This window comes from Prionailurus bengalensis, chromosome B4 (assembly GCF_016509475.1).
Source record: "Prionailurus bengalensis isolate Pbe53 chromosome B4, Fcat_Pben_1.1_paternal_pri, whole genome shotgun sequence".
Taxonomy (NCBI): Eukaryota; Metazoa; Chordata; class Mammalia; order Carnivora; family Felidae; genus Prionailurus; species Prionailurus bengalensis.
In genome coordinates, this window is record NC_057358.1 from 41,303,232 (window position 1) to 41,315,657 (window position 12,426).

Here is a 12,426-nt window from a genome sequence, read left to right on the forward strand (position 1 = left end):
GTAATCTCTACACCCAGTGTGGAGCTCGAACTCACAGCCCCGAGATCAAGAGTCACGCACACTCTTCCAACTGAGCCAGCCAGGCGTCCCCCATGAGATAATTTTCTAATAAGTGGCGAAAACCAATGGATGATTTGTTCCTCAGGCTTTATATCTTATTCTGTATTCGGAGAATTGCTGCTGGTTTGTGTAATATTTACTTTAGAGAAAAGAGGTAAACTGCCATGCCCCAAATAAGAAAGGAAAAGTTAAAATCAGGTGTCCTCACCGTCAATTATCTCAGGTATGAAAGAGGGGCGTAAGACCTTGCTAGGGAGAAGTAATGACCACCTGCTACATGTGAGGCTTTTCACCCACCTCCTGGGAGACAAGGGATCTTCCCTGCTCTGACAAATTCAAGGAGAGGGTCCTCAGTAGGAGAGGGATTGGGATCAGAGTAAGAAATCTTTGATTATCACTTAATAATATTTAAATAGAAAATAAAGGGTACTAGGGGCACCTGGGTGGCTCAGTCGGTTGAGCGTCCAACTTTGGCTTGGGTCATGATCTCATAGTTCGTGAGTTGGAGCCCCACATCGGGATCCATGATGACAGTTCAGAGCCTGGAACCTGCTTCGGATTCTGTGTCTCCTCTCTCTCTGCCCCTCCCCTGCTTGCTCTCTCTCTCTCTCTCTCTCTCAAAAGTAAATACACATTAAAATAAATTTTAAGAAAAGAGACTAAAAAATTAGAAAAGAAAAGAAAAAAACAAAAGACTTTGCTAGAAAGATCCACCTGATTTTTTGCTGACAGATGTCTGTCTGCAGAGGTTGTGCTCTCCCATTCTCTGCTGTATAAAAAGAGCCACCTGGGTGGCTCAGTCCGTTAAGCGTCTCACTTCGACTCTGGCCATGATCTTATGGTTTCATGAGTTTGAGCCCCACATCTGGCTTGCTGCTATCAGCACAGAGCAGGATTCGGCTCCTCTGTCCCCTTCTCTCTCTGACCATCCCCTGCTCGTGTGCACACTATTTCAAAAATAAATGAACATTTAAACGTTAAAAAAAAATTTTTTTTTAAGGGGGGGCATCTGGGTCACTCAGTTAAGTGACCAACTTGGGCTTAGGTCATGATCTCACAGTTCCCGGGGTTCCAGCCCCACGTCAGGCTCTGTGCTGACAGCTCTGAGCCTGGAGCCTACTTTGGATTCTGTGTCTCCTTCTCTCTCTGCCCTCCCCTGTTAGTGCTCTCTCTCTGCCTCTCAAAAAATAAGCAAACGTTTAAAAAATTTTTAATAAAAAAATAACGAATAACATTTAAAAATTAAAATTAAAAAAAGAACCTGTTTATTACCATACACAGTAACAAGAGAAAGGGATCTTCCCTCATTTTTGGTCATGAACATTCCTAAAATAATAAAACATATACACATATAATTTATTTGTTTGTTTAGAAAAAGTTCTGGAAGAATAGTTGCTAATTTGAAACAGTGATACCTCTGAGGAGGCAGAGAGAGAACGAAGGCTGGAGGAGAAAACTGATCAAAGGGATTTTGAGGCTTATCTAGAATTGTTTCTTTGTTTTTTCCATTTTCACTTCTAATATTTTAAATACAAAAGGAGATAAAGTTGCGGAAAACAAATATAATGTTATTTTCACTTATTTACAACATAAAAGATCTTTTTGCTCCCACTAAAATAGTAATATATAACAAAATTTTATACAACATAAGTATATTCAGAAATATTTAGTAAGAACACTGTGTTTTAGTGTGTCTGTCTCATTTTTACAAACTCTTGCTTCAATACTTTATATATACTGATTGGTAGATCTGAATCTAAATTCAAATATTTGGTTGTTTTGAGGTATTTTTAATATTTTTGGGGGGGGAGAGCACAAGCAGGGGAGGGGAAGAGAGAGGGGGACAGAGGATCTGAAGCAGGCTCTGCGCTGACAGGCTGACAGCAGTGAGCCCGATGTGGGGCTCAAACCCACAAACCTGAGATCATGACCTGAGCTGAAGACAGATGCTCAACTGACTGAGCCTCCCAGGTTGGCCCCGAATATTTGGTTTTAATGATTGAGTTAGACGAAGGTCAAACTGCTTCAGGTGTGTTTTCTTTGAATCATGAGTCCATTTTCCACAAGGCTTTTTCTGTTGGAACACTTGGTGGACTAGGTTGAGGGCATGTCCCCTTAAAGTAGCTTTGCAGTTTATTTTGTCAGACATTTTATTTATACATTTATATAAATACCTTTATATAATTTATATTCTTAACTCTTTTCATTGTGAACTATATCCAATATACAAGATACTATCCAGTTTTAACAATATTGAAAACCTATGCTAAGATTGTAATATTAGCGGAACCTCAGAAGCTTCCTGATCATACCCTTCCTTCCCCAACAGGCGGGACCAGCTCTGGGCTGTGTCCATCACTCCCTTAACTTCTCTTTCCAGTTCTACCATCTATGTGTGTATCCCTGAACAGCAAACTGTTTAGTTTTGCCTGTTTGTGTACTTTATATATATGGAATATTACTCATGTACTTTTCTGTGGCCTGCCTTCTTCCCTCAATATTGCTCAATAGTATGGTGTTATTTGCTTGCTTATATATTTTTTATTGTGGTAAAATTGCATAACACAAATTTTACGATTTTAGCTGGGTTTTAGGCACACAATTCAGTGACATTAAGTACATTCACATGGTTATGTGATATTGTGTCTTTGAGACTCATCCGCATTAGTGATATTTTCATTTTTCCTAAGTGTTCCACTCGGTGAATATTCCACTGGGTGAACATACTACACTTTATTGTTCAATCTACCATTTATGGACCTATGGGTTCTCTTTTTCTTTTTCTTTTTGTTTGCTGTTACAGATAGTAGTGTTTGAACCTTCTTGCACCTGTGTCCTGGGGCACATGTGTGAGAATTGTTAGTGCATATAACTACTGGTAGAATGAATGGGTTTTACTTGCTTAATTTTCTAGAAAGAGACATAGGAAGGTATTCCTTGTGTAATGAAATTTCCACTTAGAAAAAGAAAAGCAAAGAGAAGTTGGGATGGCTTCATAAAGCGGAAGAGCAGGGAACAATCTCTGTGAGATAGGAAGCAGAAAGGAACAGGAAGAGCAACCCCGACATGTCTGCAGGCTGAGTCCAGAAGGTATTGTCAAGCATTCATTCAATCCAGCACATGCACCGTGCACCAAATATGTGTCTGTCTCTGTAAGTGCTAGAGTTAGCAGTGGACTGGAACTCAAGAGACCTAGGCTCTCTCTCAACTTTGCCACAAAGAGCAAATTATTTCACCTCGTTGGCCAGTGGTTCTGACATCCGTAAGATGAGTAGATATACCGGGAGGATCAAAAACCTTCCATCCAGCTCTGCTGGTTTGGGATCCCAAGCTGGTTGAAGTAGGAAGATAAAGGCTTGCCAGGAGTAGTTCTAATCTAGGGTCCAGACAGGAAATAACTCTGGATTCAAAAACAAAAAGGACCAAAGACAATTACTGGGCCCGGCTCTAGTGAGCCAGCAGAAATGATGGGATGGTAAATGATTAGCAGCTGACTCTCTGGGACAGAGAGTCCTTGGCTTGTAGTGGCATTTACTCATTTACACAGTTGTAAATACTCCCATAAGGGCCAAATTGGAAAAGACACACTCCCACATAAAGCTAGAAACCTTTAAGAAAAATCTAGAAAGACCCACTCTACAACACAGAGCCTCCACAAGGAAGCTTGCCTGCCTCTGTCTGTCTTCCTTTTGGGTGGAGAAAAAATTAACTTGAAAATTTGCAACTATAAGCCTGTGATCACCTAGGTCGAGGGTTCAAATTTATACGATCATGATTGAGAAACCCCCTCTGCCTCTGAGAAAATAACATATAAATTGGTCTCAGGTGAGTACTATTCCCTAGAATGTCTGATAAAATCACCTGCAAAACCAGCTTGAAGGGACATGCCCTCAACCTGGGCCACCAAGTAACCTAACAGAAAAAGTGTTGCTGAAGATAGGTCCGTGATTCAAAATTAGAAAGCACACCCAACTGGGGCACCTGGGTGGCTCAGTCGGTTGAGCATCTGACTTCAGCTCAGGTCAAGATCTCACAGTTCATGAGTTCAAGCCCCGAATCAGGCTCTCTGCTGTCAGCACAAGAGCCCACTTTGGATCCTCTGTCTCCCTCTCTCTCTGCCCCTTCCCCACTTATGCTCTCTCTCTCTCTCTTAAAACAAAATAAACATTAAAAGAAACACCCAACCTAGAGCGCCTTTTTCATCTAAATCAGTCATTAAAGCCAAATATTTGAACTTAGACCCAGATCCACTGGTCGCTATATATAAAGTGTTGAAGCAATATTTTGTGAAAATAATAAAGCATATTAAATCATATTGCTTTTACTAAATATATTATTACTAGTATCTTGTTATACTGTATAAAATGTCATTATATATTATGTTAGTGAAAGCAAAAGGATCCTTCATGTTGTAAATAGGTAAATATATTATCTTTAAATATTGTTATCCCCAACTTTACCTCATCATTTTTGTATTTTTATATGTGACTTATGCCATTTTGTCCCATCTTTTTTAATGTCCATATACTTACATAGAATTTGTATTTGAATAATGATCATAATTTGCTTAAAAATATTGTATACATTTGGGGATACATGATCAAAATCATTTGATCAATGAAGTACAAAATCAAAAAAGTTTGGAGACCACTGAATTAGAAATATACTTTTTTTTTTCCTAGTGCATATGGGGACATTTATAGCTACATCCTAGACCACAGACTAAATCCCAAACCAGAGGATCTATATGTATTAGTTTTCTATGGCTGCCCTAACAAATTACCACAAACTGGATTAGCTGAAAAGAATCCAAATTTACTATCAGAGCTCTGTAGGTCAGAAGTTGGAAATGAATCAAAGTGTCAACAGGCTGCATCGCTCCCCGATTCTCCCTGGGGGGCTCCAGAGAGAATCAGTTTCCTTGGTCTTTCTAGTTTCTGGAGACCTTCCACATTCCATAGCCCATGACCCTCTTCTTCCATCTTCAAACTCAGCAATAACAGGCTGACTCCTTCTCCTGGTGCCACCCCTCTGATTCTCTCTTCTGCCTCCCTCTTCCACTTATAAGGACCCTTGCTGTTGTAATGGGTCCACCTGGATAGTGCAAGATAATCTTCCCATCTCAGGGACAACTGATCAGCCATCTTGATTCTGTCTGCAACTTTGATTCCCCTTTGCCATACAACATACTCAGTTCCAATGATGTACACATCCTCGGAGGGCCAATATTCTGCCTACCATATTACACATACAGCTGACATTCTCTAACCACAATGAAATAAAACCAACATTGATAAAAAGGAAACATTTTAAACCTCATTGATCTGGAAATTTTTTAATTTTTTTAAATGTTTGTTTATTTTTGAGACACACAGAGAGAGAGAGAGCAAAAGAGAGCAGGGGAGAGACAGAGAGAGGGAGATAGAGGATCTGAAGCAGGCTCCGAGCTGTGAGCATAGAGCCCAAAGCAGGGCTCAAACTTATGACCATGAGACCATGACCTGAGCTGAAATCAAGAGTGGTCAGACGCTTACCCACTGAGCCACCCAGGCTCCCCTGAATTTTTTTTTTTTTTTAATTTCAGACGGGTAACGTGCCGACGTCGTAACAGGGTTTAAGGGTGGCACATGTCACACAAAAGCATGCACACCCAATCATCATGCTTATGAACTACAAAAGGATCTGAAAATTTTTTTAACTCTATATATTATGCAATGTTCACCACCATAAATATAGTTATCACCCATTAGGTGTTATTGCAATATTATTGACTATACTCTGTATGCTTCACTTTTAGTCTCTTGTAAGTTATATTTTTTAGTTATATTGCAACTGGAAATTTGTACCTTTTAATCCCCTTCACCTATTTCACTCATCCCTCCACCCCCATCCCCTCTGGCAACAACCAGTTTGTTTTCCATATTTATAAGTCTGTTTCTGTTTGCTGTTTGTTTTTTGTGGTTTTTATCCTTCTCTGCCTGACTTATTTCGTTTAGCATAATCCCTGTAGGTCTCTTCATGTTGCAAATGGCAAGATATCATTCTTTTTATGGATGAGTAATATTCCATTGTATATATATCACATATTCTTTATTAATTCATCTATTGCTGGACACTTGAGCTGCTTCCATATCTTAGCTATTGCAAATAATGCTGCTATTAAACATAGGAGTGAATATAAGTTTTCAAATTACTGTTTTCTTTTCTTCGAGTAAACACTCAAAAGTGGAATTACTGGATCATATGGTACTTGCATTTTTAATTTTCTGAGGAACCTCCATACTACTTTCCAGAGTGGTTGCACCAGTTTATCTTCCTAAAGGAAGGTAGCACAAGAGCATTCTCTTCTCCACATCCTCACCAACACTTGTTATTTCTTGTCTTTTTGATACTAGCCATTTTGACAGGTGTGAGGTGATATTTCATCATGGTTTTGATTTGCATTTCCCTGATGATTGGTGATGTTGAGCATCTTTTCATGTGCCTGGTGGCCTTCTTTGGAAACATGTGTAATCAGGTCCTCTTCCCATTTTAAAATCAGATTATTTGGATTTTTTGGTGTTGAGTTCTATAAGTTCTTTATATATTTTGGATATCAACCCCTGATTGGAAATCTTGCAAATATCTTCTCCCATTCAATAGCTGCCTTTTCATTTTGCTGATGGTTTCTTTTACTGTGCAAGTTTTTTTTTTCCCAGTAGTTTGTTTCTTTGTTGGTTTTGCAAGAGAGAGAGAGAGAGGGAGAGAGAGAGAGAGAGAGAGGAAGAGGAGCAAAGGGAGAGAAAGAGAGAATCTTAAGCAGGCTCCACACTCAGCTCAGAGCCCAACACAGGGCTCAATCCCATGACCCTGGGATCATGACCTGAGCTGAAATCAAGAGTCAGATGCTCAACAGACTGAGCCACCCAGGCATCCCTCGTTAGCTTATTTTTGCTCTTGTCCCCCGCCCCCATGGAGACATAGCCGAAATATGTTGCTAAGGTTGATCTCCAAGAGATTATTGCCTAGGCTTTCTTTTAAGAGTTTTATGGTTTCAGGTCTCACATTTAGGTCTTTAATCCATTTCAAGTTTATTTTTGTGTATGATGTAAGAAATGATGTGGAAATTTTAACACTTTTTTTTTTAAGTTTATCTGTTTTGAGAGAGCAAGAGAGTGAGAGAGAGCGATTGGGGGAGGGGCAGAGAGAGAGGGAGAATCTCAAGCAAGCTCTGTGCTGTCAGCACAGAGCCTAACGTGGGGCTCAAATCATAAAACCATGAGATCATGACCTGAGCCAAAATCAAGAGTCAGGCATTTAACCAACCAGGCACCCCAATGATGTGGAAATTTTAAAATGTACTTATAAATAATATGTAGTTCAAAAATAAATAACAATGGGAAAAAATAATAAGCTGACATAATTAAAACACAATATAGCAAACTTATGATTTAATATGTTTTATTATTTTCACAAAATCTTGCTTCAACATAGCCAAAATATTTCCTAGAGGGAAATTGATAGCCTTAAATGCAAACATTATAAAAGAAAAATTTTAATTAATGAACTGAGCATCCAATCCAAGAAGTTAGAAAAAGAATGGCAGAGTAAACCCAAATAAAGTAAAAGGAAAGAAATAATTTTTTTTATGTTTATTTATTTCTGAGACAGAGAGAGACAGAGCATGAGTGGGGGAGGGGCAGAGAGACAGGGAGACATAGAATCTGAGGCAGGCTCCAGGCTCTGAGCCGTCAGCACAGAGCTTGACACGGGGCTCGAACTCACACACCGTGAGATCATGACCTGAGCCAAAGTCCGTCGCTCAACCGACTGAGCCACCCAGGCGCCCCAGGAAAGAAATAATTTAAAAGCAACACGAGGGATGCCTAGGTGGCTCAGTCAGTTAAGTGTCCAACTCTTGATTTCAGCTCAGGTCATGATCTCATGTTCGTGAGACCGAGCCCCACGTCAGGATCTCTGCAGACAGCACAGAGCCTGTTTGGGACTCTCTCTCTCTCCCTCTCTCTCTGCCCCTCCCCTGTTTACATGTGTGTTCACTGTCTCTCAAAATAAATAAACATTTAAAATAAAATTAAAAATTAAAAAATTAAAAGAAAAAAATACACCAGAGAGTTAAGTGTAACAAAGAAAACAAAGAAATAATGGAAAAACACAATGAAATCAAAATGAATTGGTTCTTTGAAGCAATTAATAATTAGATATATTTCTTGCAACTATATCAAGAAAAAAATGAGGAAATTATAAGTAAACAATAATAGAAATGAAAATAACTGTAGACCTAGTGGTGATTTTAAATATTTCCACCCATAAATCTAAAAGAGATTAAATAGATAATCTCCCAGAAAAATATAAAACAACAAACTGACTTAGAAGAAATTGAAAACCTGAATTAAATCAGCAGTGAAAAACTCACACTCAAAATACACACACGTATACACACGCACATTCTACCAAGACTTCGAGGACCAGATCATCCCTATTTTATATCACCTGTATATAAGAAAAACTATTATGGCTTAAGAAGAGAAGTGGCCAAAGAAAAAAATAGGGTGGTGTCTAGAAACCTAAACCAAAGGAAGAAACAGTTCTCAGGAAGGTGGAGAGCTGGCAGACCCCACATACTTCCTGGCTGAAGCATTCCTCACCCCGTAAGGGACACGCATCTGTTTGCTCCCTATCTCTCCCCTTCATGGTGCTGCAGTAATGGCCTTTACTAAAAATTTTAAGGGTACCTGGGTGGCTCAGTCAGTTAAGCGGCCGACTTTGGCTCAAGTCATGATTTCACAGTCCGTGAGTTCAAGCCCCATGTCGGGCTCTGTGCTGACAGCTCAGAGCCTGGAGCCTGTTTCAGATTCTGTCTCCCTCTCTTTGACCCTCCCCCGTTCATGCTCTGTCTCTGTCTCAAAGATAAATAAATGTTAAAAATAAAATAAAAATTTTACATTTGTCGTTGAGATTATTTGGTCAATTTCTGATTCTGTCACTGCTGTGTCAATTACATGAGGGCAGAAACCACATGTTTGTTTGTTTGTTTGTTTGTTTCATCTTTGTGATCCATTACCTGGCATAGAATGTATGTGCAAAAAATTCTTGTTGAGAGAAGAGTGGAATTTGGGGGGTCAATGTGCCCTCAGGCCCCCTGAAATTTCAAACTTATAATTGTGGATAGAACTGTCAAGGAATATAGCTGAGGATAGACCATCTAATACTCAGCAAGTAATACTCACTTAAGTGCCAGGAGATGCTAGGAGCTGGAGATGAGAAACTGAAAAGTGGTCAGAGGTTGGAAGAAATGCCCACAAATGCTTGGTCCCCTTTGACTGAGGAGTCCCAAGAATGCAAATTATAGAAGTGGGAAGTGAGTGCACCCCACTGTGATGCCCACTTGGCTACGTGGTCTCTCAAAGAGTGGCTGGGAAGGAGGACCTAAAGTGGTGGGTCGCGGGGAAAGGAGGGGGTGGCATCATCAAAGAAAGGCAGGAGTGGAGGACAAAGGAATGGACTGGGGGACAAAGAAGGCTAGAAAAACTAAGGCATTTGGATACTAAAGATCAGGAACAGTGATTTCTGATGCCTATGTAACGTAACAGAACTTCCTTCTAATGAAAGATCTTGGAGAGAATTTGTTCCTGTGAGTACTTTGACTGATAGATTTATAAAGGGCCGAGACTGATTTGGAGATTAGGAGCTGAAGACAGATGAGGTATGCTGCCAGACAGAACATTTCTGAAAGGCAGACTGTGACAGAAAGGGCAGGGTGGGGTGGGGGCGGTGTCAGCAAGATAGTGCCTTTACCGCCTTGTAAGGTAGCAAGATCACTGATTAATCTCTGGGGCGGGAAGGACCATTGAGAACAAGAATATCCAAAATACAATTTTAGGTTGTATCTTTATGATATATAAACCTTCAGGGGTGCCTAGGTGGCTTACTCGGTTAAGTGTCCAACTTTGGCTCAGGTGATGATCTCACAGTTCATGAGTTCAAGCCCCACATTGGGCTCTTTGCTGTCAGCACAGAGCCCACTTCAGATCCTCTGTCCCCATCTCCCTCTGCCCCTCTCCCATTTGCTCTCCTGCTCTCTCTCTCTCTCAAAAATAAACATAAAAAAAAAAAACCTTCTGGGGCGCCTGGGTGGCTCAGTCGGTTGAGCGTCCGACTTCGTCTCAGGTCATGATCTCGCAGACCGTGAGTTCGAGCCCCGCGTCGGGCTCTGTGCTGACAGCTGGGAGCCTGGAGCCTGACTCAGATTCTGTGTCTCCCTCTCTCTCTGCCCCTGCCCCGCTCACACTCTGTGTCTCTATCTCTCAATAATAAACAAATATTTTAAAATTTAAAAAAAAAAAAACAAAAAAACCTTCAGTAAAAGTTTTGCCACACCTAACAAGCTTCTGTTTATAGCTGGTTTGGAAAATTCAAGAAAGTCCTGTGTCTCAAATTTGGAACCTGTGCTAGCAGAGGTAAGGGAACAGCCAGGCGCACAGAAGCAGGAACAGGACTTTAGCTGAAAGAGGAGTCGGAACGAGAGGTGACCGTAACAGCTGACCGACTGAAATTTATCCAGTAGACAGTCCTGTCTCCTCCCCACTCTGCCCAGGACCTGCCCTGCTTGGAAGCTGAGCAGTGTCTTACCTAGATGTCGAGGAGGAGAGTGGCCCCAGCTGACATCCAGGCTATGGTCACTGCTCCAGATCGAGAGTTTAGTCAGGCCCTCAAAAGTAATGAAAATCAGGGGTGCCTGGCTGCCTTGGTCGATAGAGCATGTGACTCTTGATCTCAGGGTTATGAGTTCAGGCCCCACACTGGGCATGGAGCCTACTTTAAAAAAAAAAAACAGTAACAAATATCACCAAAAGAAAAGTCTTCTGTGGGCCTGTCTCTGGAGATGCAAGAGAAGGAAGGAGATGTTGAGAAGAGAATATGTATCTCTGTGCCAGCAGGTGTGGAGAGAAGCTGTACCCCAAAAGAGAATGTGGTAGTAGAAGATTCTGAAGGAGAGGTCAGCAGGTTGCACTCACAGGGTCTGTGGACAAAAGGAAGGAACTGTCCAGGGAGCCAGTCCAGGAAAGGCCAAGACTCGCCAGAAATTGATGCAAACAGCACAGCACGCAGGAGATGAGGTCATTCCATTTGCCCAGAGGAAAGTGAGGTCGAGAAAGCTGGCTTTCCTCCTCCTGGCCAGGGTACTCCAGGACAGCCAGGCAGACCCTGCTCCTGCCCTTGCCCCCACGGAGAGGGGACGATGGGCCCTAGCTCAGAGCACGGAATCCTCCCTCGCATGGCTGAGCAGCTCATGACTAGTCAGTCCTCCCAGGGCCCCCAAATCCCTTTTGGGTAAGTTCTCTGTAAAGGTCCCAACTGCCCATTGTTCCTGCATGGGGTCATCCATCCCCACAGTCCCCCACCTCCCCATGCCCACCAAGGTTTAAGATTCACAGTGAAGACGGTGACCATAATCCAGGGAGCGGCAGGACTGGTAGTGACGGCACAAGCCTCAGATCCCACGGTTCACACTCTGAGGTGGGAATTCAGGCACCCTGCCCAGATAGTGGAAAGGATGGTTGGGTACAAGTCATTCTTCAGATCACACTCAAACGTGGCTTCCCACTTGGGAGGACCCTCTTGAAGAGAAGAGGGGGCTGGGGAAAGGCGGGAGGATGGAAAATATGAAGAGAAAGGAAACCAGGGCGAGAGAGAGAACAGACCTAACAAGTGAGATCACAGAAGTGTGACATTTTATGGGCAGAGCGGAAAACAACTGCGAGGCCCCTGAATGAAACGTGGCCTGGAGAAATAAGCCATGTGTTCCCAGGACTCAAAGAGGGAAAAGCCCAGCTAGCTCTAACATCCCCAGATCAGCTTTTCCAGGAGGACAGAGCAAGGAGGCGTCTAAGACCCAGAGGAGTCTAACCCCACATGACTAAGCTGGGAAGGGAAATGCCCCAGGTGCTCCAGGACACCAGGGATGGGCACAGCTGGAGGTGGGGGTGGGAAGGGAGGGTAAAGATGGTAGTAAGGTGAGGAAGGAGGGCCAATGGACAGGCGTGATCCCCATCCCACAGGTTGGCAGAAAGATTAGATGAGATCACATGTCGTTTCCTTGCAGAGTCCGGCAGAGAGGGAACCGGTTTAAATCCCTGGTTTGCAGTTCTGAACAATTCTGTAGCAGTCTTTTGGCCATAAAACCAGACCTCGGTTGATGCAAGGGTTAGTTACAGTCCCATCCATCCCCACTTAATTTTGTTGTTGTTGTTTTTATTTTTTAGAGGGAGAGAAAGAAAGTGGGGGAGAGGGGCAGAGGAAGAAAGAGACAAAGAATCTTGGGCAGGCTCCATGCCCCAGCACAGAGCCTGACACAGGGCTCGATCC

General features: G+C 42.2%; 1 non-coding gene across 1 annotated transcript; it reads right to left on the reverse strand.

The window, feature by feature from the left end:
* Nucleotides 1-5,638: 5,638 nt before the first annotated feature.
* LOC122474184 lies at nucleotides 5,639-5,742 on the reverse strand. The gene has a single exon (XR_006294864.1). It is a non-coding gene; the product is annotated as a small nucleolar RNA U13 (small nucleolar RNA).
* Nucleotides 5,743-12,426: the final 6,684 nt, after the last annotated feature.